We start from the raw sequence: 12,740 nt of genomic DNA on the forward strand, positions 1-12,740 counted from the left end.
ACACAGCGTAAACCCTTTTCAAGTTTGCTTGTACCTCAAATTTCAAAATTTTCCCACATAATTTTCTCAGATGTAAATTTTTATGTATGAGATACAAACGAATGTTAGCAGGGATCTGTTAAATGTTCCCAGAAACTATCAAGATGATTTAAGTCTTGAAAGAGCAATATGGCACGAAAGAGAGAAGCAAAATACGACCAGTCAATGGAGAGTGAAGCGTTCTTCTAAGGAGCACAGATTGTGATTTTAGTTGAGGTAATTCGTCCTGTTTAATCCACGACTGGTGGGAGATTATGCCCGTAGATTTAATTCTAATTTCTTACCTTAAGTATTTTTAAAGAAAGCATAGCATCCTGTCCACCACTTTATCCTTACCATTATTTTATAACATCGCATTTCAAAAGCTTTCAGCCTTGACTTCACTGCTACTGCCTCACTACCATAGAAATAACCACATTATGAGCGCTTGAACACTTCTAAAACAGAAGAATCACGTAAGTGCTTAAAGATAAGCTATTAAGAGAAATGATTTCAGGGCTACGTCAAACCGATCGTTGGATTGCCGACTCCCAATGATGACGAATGGACAAAGAAACACTATACATTATGTGGCAAAGATACACTAAATGAAAGGGTTGGTTAATAATGACAAGAAAAGGCTCGTCAGCGAAAAAGGTGTCGGAAAAGGCTGAGTGAGCTAGAAAAGAGAGAAAAAGTAAAGGTCAAGAAAGTAGACAGGAAAATCAGAGAATGTCGTGCATTCATGAGAGAAATACTCAAAAATTGTTCGAGAGTGAATATCGACGCAAAACCTATAAAAGCTGAAGGCGTACAAAGAAACCGTCTAGCAGACGAAATTATGGAGATGATATAAGAATTTATTCAGAGCTCAATCCGAAGATTAGTACAGCTGCTACGGTACAGGGAAATTCACACATGTAATTTAAGCATGATTCCCGTACTAAGGCCCTCTGCGATCCCTCGCAACAAAAACATCCCTCGCAGGAAAGATGCTATCGGGAGGGTATACAGAAGCTTCCTCAGATTTCAAATTCCGAATGTCTTTTACATAGGTGTCTATTTCGATGCTACGTTCAACTTGTATGTCTATAGTCCCCCAAATAAAATTCCAATAACATGATTAAAATTAGACAGAGACAGACAATATAGGTGTGGACGATCCTGAAAAAAGAAGACAGCTGGCGTAATAAAAGGCTGCACATAGTTCTGTTATACCAATTACGGAAGAAGTAAAGTCAGTCGGGCTCAAACGTTATGCGATCTCTCTCAATTACAAAATCATTATCTCCTTAAGGAAAGAGAACATTTCGCCTCATTCCTCGCCCGATGAAAAACGGAGTAGTATGAGCGGAAATGACTTTTATCGTCTTTTTCCGACGTACTTGGGATTATAGAGTAGCAACCCGGTTTACAATTTACGTACTCCGTCTTTGACAATTTTTTTGGGTTTCTTTCGGATGCCTTTCACCCACCTGTCGCAAAAATAAACGAAACCCTACATTACCTCGGTATAACGGTAAAAAATGAGAAAGTGGAGTGCAGCTTCCCGAATTTTTTGCTTTGCATGGGCATGGGCCACTTTTAAGTACAATATTTTGGCAATATGCAGGCCATTAGAATTATAACAGAACCTTGGCTTGATTTATATTAAACTTTGTTAATACTGTGACATTATTGAGATCCTAAATGGTTGTTCCCATGGTAGAAAGCCAATGATATCTTCAATAGAAAATGAAGCTAATCTACAACGCTAATCAAGAAAACATCAAAGAATACAGTTTCACTCATAGATACGCAACTACTTCGCCCATGATTACAGTTGTTTGCTAGTAGTCATTCGTCAGTTTTAGTATGTGAGGTTTTCTGCCAGAATCAAGAATCATTTCTCAAATGAAGTTGTTAAATACTTTATAAAAATAGAGTTCAAGGGTAAGATATGAAGCCTGATGGTTTATTAACCAAACATATAATTCGTTGGTAAAATTATACTCTCAATTATAAAATAGCTTTAATTACACTCATCTAATAAGTAATTTAATGTTAAGGTGGATTTTCATGCATGATCATGAATATGATAGATGAAAGCATTACAGCTTAAGTATATACCTACTAGCTATACCCATGAATTATCATTACAATGACCCCATAATAAATCTGAGCAAATAGATACAGCTGACAGTTTTAGAAGGAAACGGTAAACGAGGGAGAGGAAGGAAGAGAATAGGAATTTTAGATAGAATGAAAGGGAGTAGATCTTACTATGAATTGAAGAGGGGAGTACATGAAGGTAGAGGAGGCTACCAGAATGCTTCTTAAGTACTCCATGGAAGCCGGTCTCAATGGGTGGAATACAAAAAAAATAATGAAACGTGATCGAAAAGCAATGGATGGGAGACCGCATGCCTCTTCCTGCGGCGGGAAAGTTAGGCCCATCCGACACGTGCCATGTCCATCTTTCCCATCTAGATTTCACTCACCTCCAGAATATCCTCTTGGGCTAGGCGTCCCAACGGTACAATGCGGAAAAATGGAACGGAGAATGAACTGAAAGCCGACCGATAGGTTCGAGAAAAAATTATTTTTTCCACCTACCTAAACAAGACTCGTACTCGCTTTGCTCGTTTTTCAAGCTAGATTTCACTCCCTCCCAGGATATCCTATTAATCTACACAGCCTAACGAAGCAGTGCGAAAAATTTGGATGGAGGATGAACTGAAATAGAACGGATAAATTTGAGAAACATTTTAATGACCACCATCCAAGGGGAGATATGTGCAATACTGATATATTTAATCTAGATTTCACTCGCTTCCATAATACCTTTTAAGCCCAAGTCGTCCAATGAAAAAAGAAATAATAAATGAAACAAAGAAAGAGCCAAGAGCCAACAGATTGATTTGAAGAAGAAATTATACTGCAACCTTCCTGAATAAGACACGTGCTACATCCGCAATAACCATCTATATTTCACTCACTTCAAAAGAAGCCTCATGGTCTAGGCATCCGGATCAAACAATGCGGAAATCGAAAAAAAGGGTTGAAAGGTGACGGATGAATCAGAGGTAAAATAAAAATAAAATAAAGTTGCCTGAAAGGCTGTTAACTGAAAGCCGACGGATAAATTCTTTAAAAAATTAAAATCTTCCTAAGGTCCCCTCCACCTACTCAACGACGAGGAAATTTAGCGGAGAGAAGTTCCTTCGAACGCTAACACTTCTCTCAAATCTATAAGGCGGATCTTCGAAAGTCGAATCTCTTTTGTTCTGCCGATGATCAACGCGGATGAGGAACAACACCGCCACCGCCGCTTGGGCTGTAAGGCGCCGACGATGAAGACTGTCCACTTCGGCGCTCTTCGGCACCTTTTCCGATCACAGAGGGGATGCCGCCGAAAAAGGACGTTCCGAATTTCCTTCACGCGCGCGTCCGCTTTCTTCGGCCCCTCCTCCCCACGATATCTTGCCCTTCCCCGTGCCGTGAGAGGCACGCGTGCGTGGCCCCAGAGGTGACGCCCACAACTCCCGGTTGACCGCAAGCCCAGTTAGACCCTCCCGCGAGGGTCAAGTGGGACAGGGGGCACTATTGAGGAAACCGCTTCGTAAGGCAGCCACCGCCCTGCCGCAGTGATGCAGACAAATGTAATTAGTGGTAAAAAAATTATAAAACTAATAAATCAATTAATTATGCTGTTTTAGATCGTTGAAGTAAGCATACAAACCTTATAGTGTGTAAATAAAGGCAAATGAGCTTTACAGCCTACAGAGATAAACTATTAAACAATGGGTGCCCAATGACCATAAAAACTTTAAAAATTTACGGCCAATGGAGGCCCTTTCTTTAACAGTTAACTTGCAGTGTGTGTCTAAGTGCATAACAAAGTAGGTAAGTAACTTTTAAACTTTTCCCGTTGCTCTATGAGAAGGGACCCGTCAAGTTTTTCGAACGTCATATGCGTGGATGAAGAATGACAGCATGTCTACATATCATGCGCGCAAAAAACGCAGATCGCTCCAAATTCTAATATGATTGAAACGGACCCAACAGGTTAAAATACGTTTAAATTTTATAATTATTTCCTGAATGTTTTCAACAGGATATTTTTGTTAGATGTGATTAATAATGATGTGATAGATGTGATTAATAATGATGTGATATATGTGATTAATAATGATGTGATAGATAGATGATGTGATAGATAGATGATGTGATATATAAATAAATAAAAAAAGGAATAGACATGGTCGGTGGCTAAATCGATTTCACACAATAGATAACACTCATACGTGAGGAAAAATGTAAAGCCTATTGCAAAGCTATCCTAGTATGTATTCTAGCATCACAGCTTCGCACCAAGCGGTGAGCTCCAATGGACACAGCATGGATACCCGCGGCACTTATAGTTCCAGCGAAAGTTTTCGGCACTGCGCAGAAGACGATTTTGGGCGTGGAAGAGCATACATTTTCTGTAAGTTTGTTGATGCGGGTGGATGGCTAGCACTGGCGAGCTTATGTTTACGATATTCAATGGTACGCCTTCAATAAACTTAAATGTCTTCAACTATTTGCCGCCGTGGATTACAGAGAGCCATTGTCCCTTCCTTCCTAAACACTTCCCTGTTAGGATCGCCTCATGCACCAAGACGAGTCGAATTATGCTCCGGAATTAAATTCTTAAGTGAAGGCAGTATGTTGGTTATTCTTTCAACCTCACCCTCCATTCACCCCCTTTGCCAATCCTTCGCCTCTTCTGCACGTTTCGTTTCTTTATTCTAGGCAAATGGAGTGCGCAAGTAACTGTAAAGACTGTAGCTTGATAAGACATCAATGACAGATTTGTTATTTTTTATTGGGTCCATTCAACTGCAATGAGCAATCACCTTCAGTTTCCATGATTCATCATCTCCATTATGCATTTTACCAGGAATTAAGAGAGGAGGTTCATCCCCTAAACACTCACTTTAATCCGCAAATGGAGGCTATTCTCGGCGGCGTTGAATCACAATGACGTTTACAATAATAGAAAGGAGAACAGTAAAAACAATGATTGCATTTCCCGAACTCTATCACATATCGAGGTAAACAAAAAATATTTTTTTAAACGTGAGTCCATTACCCACGAGGCAAGTCGCACTTAATAGGACGCACAAAACCTTTGTAGATTGAAAAACGCCAAGAGCCAATTCTTTAAAGATCGGATAGTTTAGAGAACACTTAATAGATGGCATTATCAAAAGAATATTAGACCATCCTTCGAGACAGAAATCATTTCTAGTCGTTTCTGCTTGAGGCAAAAATATTATTAAGTAAATCGACACAATTTAACTGCTATGTCTACCTTAGTGCCCACATTCAAAACCACAAATATTGACGAGTAAAATATCATTTTATGCATTACCAAAATCAATGCATAAATACATCTTAAACAGCTCCTCGTTCAAGGTCAAAATAAGAATAACATAAGCACACAAAGTCATACGAACAAAGAAAATCCACTTGGTAACTAACAGCATCATTAATTCATGAGAAAAGGAAGAATGTCTTATCTTAGAAAAGTTATACAGGAGTACCCCCACACACACAGATGTGAAGCTTGGACACTAAGGAGGTAAATAATATGAATTGAAGTAAAATATAGACAAAATCTATAAGGGACGAAGGTGAAACCAATGATACAGTCCTTGATGAAGTTATAACTTAATGAGTATTAGTCGGGACGCAAAAAAATAAAAAAAATATTGAATCATCTCACTGGACACTCACTTTGGCGCAACATCTGCGCTCAGAATGTATCGAAAAGAATTCTAGGTAAAAATCAGAGAGCTGTGGTAAAAATCAAACCGCCTATCCGAAAGTATTGACGATGAAAATGGAAGGTGCCGCGGGTAGGAAAATAAGAAGAAAATCTGAAGACAAAGACAGTCTAAGTCGTGTCTGCAACGACGAGGATAAACGTTTAAAAGAAGGAGACAATGGATATGAAATAAAATTGGCATGTGACGGTTTTATCTTTCACAGCTATGAAGGAGTTGCATAGTTATAGGCGATAAATGTAAGGATGAATAAAAAAAACACCTTGAGCGAACGAGATCGGCATTCCTCAATGGGCAGTGAATCGTCGCGATAAAGCTCTCCAGGGAAGAAGTAGGTCACAGGCAGCAGCGCAATGGAACCCCAACGACTCGTGCTGTTTTTATTTCAACCAAGGAAAAAGTCATTCCGAGTTTCATCACGGGAAGAGCACTTTACGACCAGAGATGAGTTTCCTGGCGATTGAGAAGCACTTCAATACTCATTCCATATTTATAACCAAGTCTGAGAGAAAAATATGCATGTAACCGCGCTTAGGTTGATTGCTAAGGCAGGAAAAAAATTTACGTATAACACTTGTGTAAAGATAATGAATGGATGCGTGTGTAAAAAAGAAAACTTTCGCCGTTCACTGACAAACCAATAGAAACTTGGGCACTCACAAGCATTTTTTCAATATGATACAAAAATATTGACTCGCTAGTTGAAAATTCTTGCCGATTTTTCATCTTCACGTTTTCACTCTCGGTTTATTTCAACTCACAGGCAAAAACCAGTAGGGATAAAAACCGGCATTCAAAAGTTCGTTTTCATACCCTTTGGTCTGATTTCGTCCCTTTTCCTATACGCTTTTATCACTTATAAATTGACTGACTACTTTACTGCCCGAATAAAGATCAAAGACGCTCGTAACGGTAAGTGGAGACAACTATACCGGCCATAGAGGAGCACATTACAATCCTTTCTACAATTATTGCCAAATCTGAGGTAGAAAATGGATGCTACTGCCTCAATGTTATCTTTTAAAGCCGTAAACCAACTAAAGCGCTTAAGGATACTAAATGGATGCGGGATTAAAAATTAAACTTTCTCAGAACTTTGGCATTAAATTACGAAGAGAAACTTTGGGGCTCACAAGAAAGTTTTTCCAGTCTTCGACGGGGTTAGAAATTTCATAACTTCTAACATATCAGGGTCTGCCTCGGGTTGCTTTCTCTTGGCTATCCTGGCGGAAGACCCGAAAAAACTTCCTGTATATCATTCGTTGGAAAAAATCCTTTTTGCCACTCTCAGGCGAATTCTTTCGTTATATCGAAAGAAAAGTTGACTAACTGAATGAAAACTTTCTTTAATTGTTCTTCTTCAAATTTTATGACTCAATGGAATTGAACGGCGAGCCACAGATGAGATTAAACAGCTTACAAGACGGCATCCAAATTTTTGGCCTTCCTCCCTTCCTGCCTCAATTATCATCGCATCCCGTCTCATAGCCGCATTTCTAACCTACTGTTCATTCAATGACGACCCGACCGCAGAACTAATACGTTTCCTTTACTCAATGTGCGTCAACACTCCACGAGGCGCAAAGATTGTAATGGATTCCCAGAAATTTGTGAAACGAGGAAATGTGTCTCTACTTACAGAACCTGTTTGACGCCATGGAAAATGCATTACAGTTTACAGAATACGACGAAACAGTATAAAGATAAGAATGAGTATCGACGTCAATACGTCTCAGAATACAAGACGGATATTTAAAAACAATTATTTGTTTATCGCATATATTCTTCCATCCTTAGCTGCTCTAGAAGCAATCACAATAAATTCAATTTCTGCCTCTAAGATTCCTCTATTATCCTTCACTCATCCATTCCTCTATTCCTCTCAAGTTTACTTATCTTTAGACTGAATTCTCTACACTAATTTCTAACATATCCCTCTCCAAGCCGATATTTGAACTTGCAAAAATTATAATAGTATAATGAAGGGCAATGAGAAAACTTTGTGCTCGAAACTGTTTCGAAAATAATTACGACTTATTCCTTCCCTTAAACTGGGAATCTCATGGTTGTAATAATTGTTGAGAATGTTATTGAAGAAGGGCAAGGGACGGCCAAGAATGAGTTACATAGGACCGGTTATAAGTAAAGGATGTGAAAAAGAAGAAATACGTCGCTATGAAAAGCCTTCCGGATAGGAGAGAGGAATGGAGAGCTACGTCAAACCAATCTTAGGATTGCTGATTATTGATGATGATGGTTGTAATTAGACGAAGGTCATGGAATTAATAGGTGATTTTGAGGTGTGTCGACACCAGTCCATTTCACAATCAACCGGTTAATAAGCTTAAAAACCGCCTACCAAGGGGAATAAATACACAATTTTCCGTATAACCCATTCATGAAGTACATTTTTTTGATTCGGAGAAAAAGATGAAAAAGGAAAAGTTGATTCCGAAGAATCATAAAATTTTAACATCTGTCCTAACAGCATTAAATGGCGAATAAGTGACCATCATTGGATCGTTTGGCGATATAAAACTTAAAATTTTACCATCACAACGCTTCTGAATTAGCATATGAATTAATTCAACCATACTTACCCTGTGGGAGAAAAAATACTTGAAATGTTCAATTATTTCCATTGGGATAAAATTTCAGCCATCAGCAAGTATTGGATAATCAATAATCTAGTTAACGAATATGCTAATAGTTATGGTCTTCTTAGAAAATCATATAAAAGATAATGCTAGATGACGATTAATAAGGCAAATGCAAATTTTCGATGATATCTCCTATTCAAATGGCACTCGAATGTTGAAAAACCACGAAGTTCGATGGCATCGATGGATCTTTTAGTTTTGGAAGCGGAAATGCCCTTTCTACTGAAAACTGCGTAAATTTTACAAATATTTAAATCGAAGGAGAGCACAAAAATACGTTTAATGATGATTTAAGCACGATAAAGAGATATGAAAAACTTATTAGCTAGGGTCAAATTTTTTTTTTTAGTTTTTTGATCACATTTCATCCAATGCAATATGCATCAAAAGCGTCCGCCATCAATGAAACAACTCAAAGCTTTCAAAAAGTCATGACCAAGAGCGTTTGTGTGACAATTAAGCGGTGTTCACATAATACTGCCTCTCATTCACCCACGCCAGTAAATGCGTCGTGTAAGCATGGCTTTAATATTTTGATTTCAAGAGGTCTTCAGTAAAAGAACTCAAAATCTTTTGTACAAATAAAATACTACTTGGCTGTGTTATAAGATTCTAGATATTATTTTCACCTGTTAACTCGCATGAGTATAAAAGCGAGCGGATCGGCTTCCATGTGAGCACATCTCAAACGGTGGATTACCTCTACAATGTAAAGATCTGACCAAATCACTGAATGAAAAGAGATCTTTCACACGCAGTCACGCCCACGGGCGCAAACCTGCACCAAAGTTGAAACTATAATTATTAAAGTATTCTACCGATTAAGGTAGGTTTCCATGGAGTGCTTAAGAAGAATTCCAGGAGCCTCCCATTAAATCATACACTTCCCTCTTCAGTGCACAATAAGACCTACTACCTTTCATTCTATCTAAAAATCCTATTCTTTTCCTTCCCCTCCCTCGTTTACCTAACATTCTTCCCTCTAACACTGTATTCAACATCCCATCCCCGCTGAGTGCTCGCTCCATCCATACCTTCTGTCTCCTCCGTATCTCATCTAAAAGCTGCCTCTGCTCACCCAGATCAGACTCTTCACTAACCTTTTCTTTAAATTCTTACAGGTGAAACTATGCATGAAAAAATCATTTGGCTCTGCTCGGCTTCGAACTTGGATCTCTGAATCACGGATCAGTCATACCTAGGCTTGGTGATTTTACTGGAAGATAACGTAACTGACATTCGGGAGATCAGGGTTCGAATCCCAGCTGAATCGCATGACTTATTCATGCCATATACCATCTATTCCTCACTGTTTTCCTGTTTCCTGTGCGACAACAAACCGGGTGATCAAAGAGCAATTCATTCCTAGTACACTGGGGCAGAGATGCGCAAAACACGCAGAATATGCAAGAGGGACACGCGGTGGCACGCAAGGAGCTTCATACTTTGTCCATGAGGTCTGGATGGAGGGAGTACTTCGCGGGGAGGGAATGTTGAAAACAATGTAAGAGGGTAGAATGTTCGGTAAACGAGGGAGAGGAAGGAAAATAATAGGATTTTTAGTTAGAATGAGAGGAAGTAGGCCTTAATTTGAATTGAATAGGGAAGTGCTTAATGGAAAGGGAGGCTCCCAAAATCCTTCTTAGAGACCTACCTTAATCGGTAGAATACTTTAATAATAATAAAAGCTTTATGAATCTTCTAAACTCAACAAAAAATTTAATCGAAGCATGAGTTCATTTAGTGTAAGGACTTGACTTTAGCTCCATACACCTTCCATGACCTACCTTCATACCACCTACCATGTCGTCACAAACAGCTACGGGCGTCTAAAAAGCCTTACATAGATGTTAAGCAAATTAGGCTGGGAGCCGCTAGAGACTCGAAGGCTGCGCGCTGGGCTTCGATTGCTTGAGCAATTGAGAATAGATATCTTTTAAAGGGACACGGAGAGCATCATATTAGATTGAAGAAAAATTTCTCGGGATTCCCACCGGGTGTGGTACTGGGTTAATTCTCCCAACATTTCAATGGCCAAGTCTGCCATCGTCTTCAGGGGTTCACTTGTAATGGTACTTCTTACGGTACTAACGTTACGGTACGGACTTAGCCATTGAAACGTTGGAAGAATTAACCCAGTACCACACCCGGTGGGATTCCCGAGAAATTTTTCTTCAATCTATACGCAGGGAAAACCTAAAATGTTATATCACATTAGATCCTCACTAAATTTCCAAGTCTCATAGAAACGATAAATTAAGAGAGATATTTTGCCGAAAGTATACATATGAGGATCATTTTCTGACCGAACTATAAAGTAATTTAATAAATGCTAGTCGTGATTTTGTTCGAGCATTTGCTTTTCATATTAAACGGCTGTTTCCCTAACACCCCCTGCTACACGCCTTTTTAGGCGGTCGGCGGGGTAGTATATAGATGTAGAGAAACGGAGTACCTCAACTCTGGAGAAATGTAAGCATGTTAAAGTCCCCACCCTACCATTTTTTTCCGCCTTTGCACCCCTCCGCCGGCCCCCTTCCCATCGAAATGATTCGCGCCCCCTTCATTTGACATTAGCGAGACGACCGAGGTCCCGCAATCGGGGGGAGACATCGCCCGCTTCCTCTCGATATCTTCATCTCCTCCCTCTTCCCTTTCTCGCTTCCGCTGTTTATTTTTTTCGGCGGGGCCAATCGCCTCTCCCTCTTCGGGACACTCACCCGACACTCGCGGCAACTCGTCAGACCGAGCGAAGGCCGCAAACACAGGCACCGAGCCAGACACAAGCATCACGTATATACGCAGCCAGTACTAGCCACTAAATTCCTAAATTCTACCTATATACCATCTCCAATTCATTTCCCCTCCAGCCAAATAGAGGTATTGTTTTGTACAGCACATGCCTGATCCACAATGGGATCAATATAGCTCAATTAACTCTTCTTTAATTAATTAATTCACTCAATGAGCGTTTACTTGACAAAATTTTCCCGAAAGAGTCAATTATTTCTGTCAATCGACGTTATAAAAATAACAAGATTTCTGATCCATATTAATAATTCTAATTTTTATTAATTGTATTTTAAATTTAACTGTCATAGTTTTTAAATCTCATTGCTATAGTTTTCTATTTTTTTAACCCAAATATGCATTTTAAATTACTTCATCCTATATAAATTCCTGAAGGCGTAATACCATCATATCCCTGTAATCGAGTACACAGAAGCATCACGACAATATACCGCAATAAACAAACCCTAAAATGGCCAGATATATAAAATTTTATTAATGAATAACCAACAGCACCACTCTAACACAGAAAAAAATTATGACCCCGACGTGATTTGAACACGCAACCTTCTGATCTGGAGTCAGACGCGCTACCGTTGCGCCACGGAGTCACTTATTGAATTCGTAGATTTAATGCATACTCCTTCTCCCACGTATAATTATTAAAATAAGGGTATTTCTTTGGTAAATAGCGTAGGTATGTTGAAGCACCTCTATTAGTCACGCGAGTGTCCGTAGCGTGGCATGTGGATCGACCCAATCGGAAAGAACCTGGAAGGAGATGATGGGTGCAAAAAGGATTTCTGGCTATGTTATCGAAATTTGACATAACTTGGAGTTTATAATGCACCGACAACATAACCTTTCGTTTTTCGGGTAATATCCACGTAATATATGGAAGGACTGAAAAAATGGGGAAGCTTTCGTGGCATGTTCCGTTGTTTTCCGAGGGATTTACAACTAATGATAGTGAGTAGGCTGACTCCACGGCTTTTTTTGTGAGGAAATAAATTCCGATTTAAAATTTTTTTAATGGGAATAATGTCCATTCTCGAACTAATTTAATAACTTGTCGATCTCTAGTAATTTTGGCGAAACGGTTACATGTTTTCGCTTTTTATTTTCTACCGCAAAGCTAAAAAAAAGTTGTTTCACATGAACTTTTTCAAGTGTTATTGCTAACCAATCATAAGGTATTATGCCAAGTAAACTCCAACTTATACCTACCTGGCATGTTTATTCCTATCAAGCGTTTAACTTGGAAACAACGTTCAACTTGGAAACAAGGCAATAATAATTCATGAGGGCACATCGTCATACGATGATGCGACATTATGTACACACATTTCCACGGCCGTTCATCGAACCACCGGCGGGCTCCTTGCGCCTCCAACATTAATTTTCGTAGTCCCTACTCGTCTTTCGCCCTCCTCCTCCTCCTCACTGCGTTTCTCTCCAG

The 12,740-nt window shown here is 39.3% G+C and overlaps 1 non-coding gene across 1 annotated transcript; it reads right to left on the reverse strand.

The window, feature by feature from the left end:
• Window positions 1-11,820: 11,820 nt before the first annotated feature.
• Window positions 11,821-11,892, reverse strand: Trnaw-cca. Its single transcript has one exon. It is a non-coding gene; the product is annotated as a tRNA-Trp (tRNA).
• Between the last annotated feature and the right edge of the window lie 848 nt (window positions 11,893-12,740).

Source organism: Ischnura elegans, chromosome 3 (assembly GCF_921293095.1).
Source record: "Ischnura elegans chromosome 3, ioIscEleg1.1, whole genome shotgun sequence".
In the NCBI taxonomy this organism is placed as follows: Eukaryota; Metazoa; Arthropoda; class Insecta; order Odonata; family Coenagrionidae; genus Ischnura; species Ischnura elegans.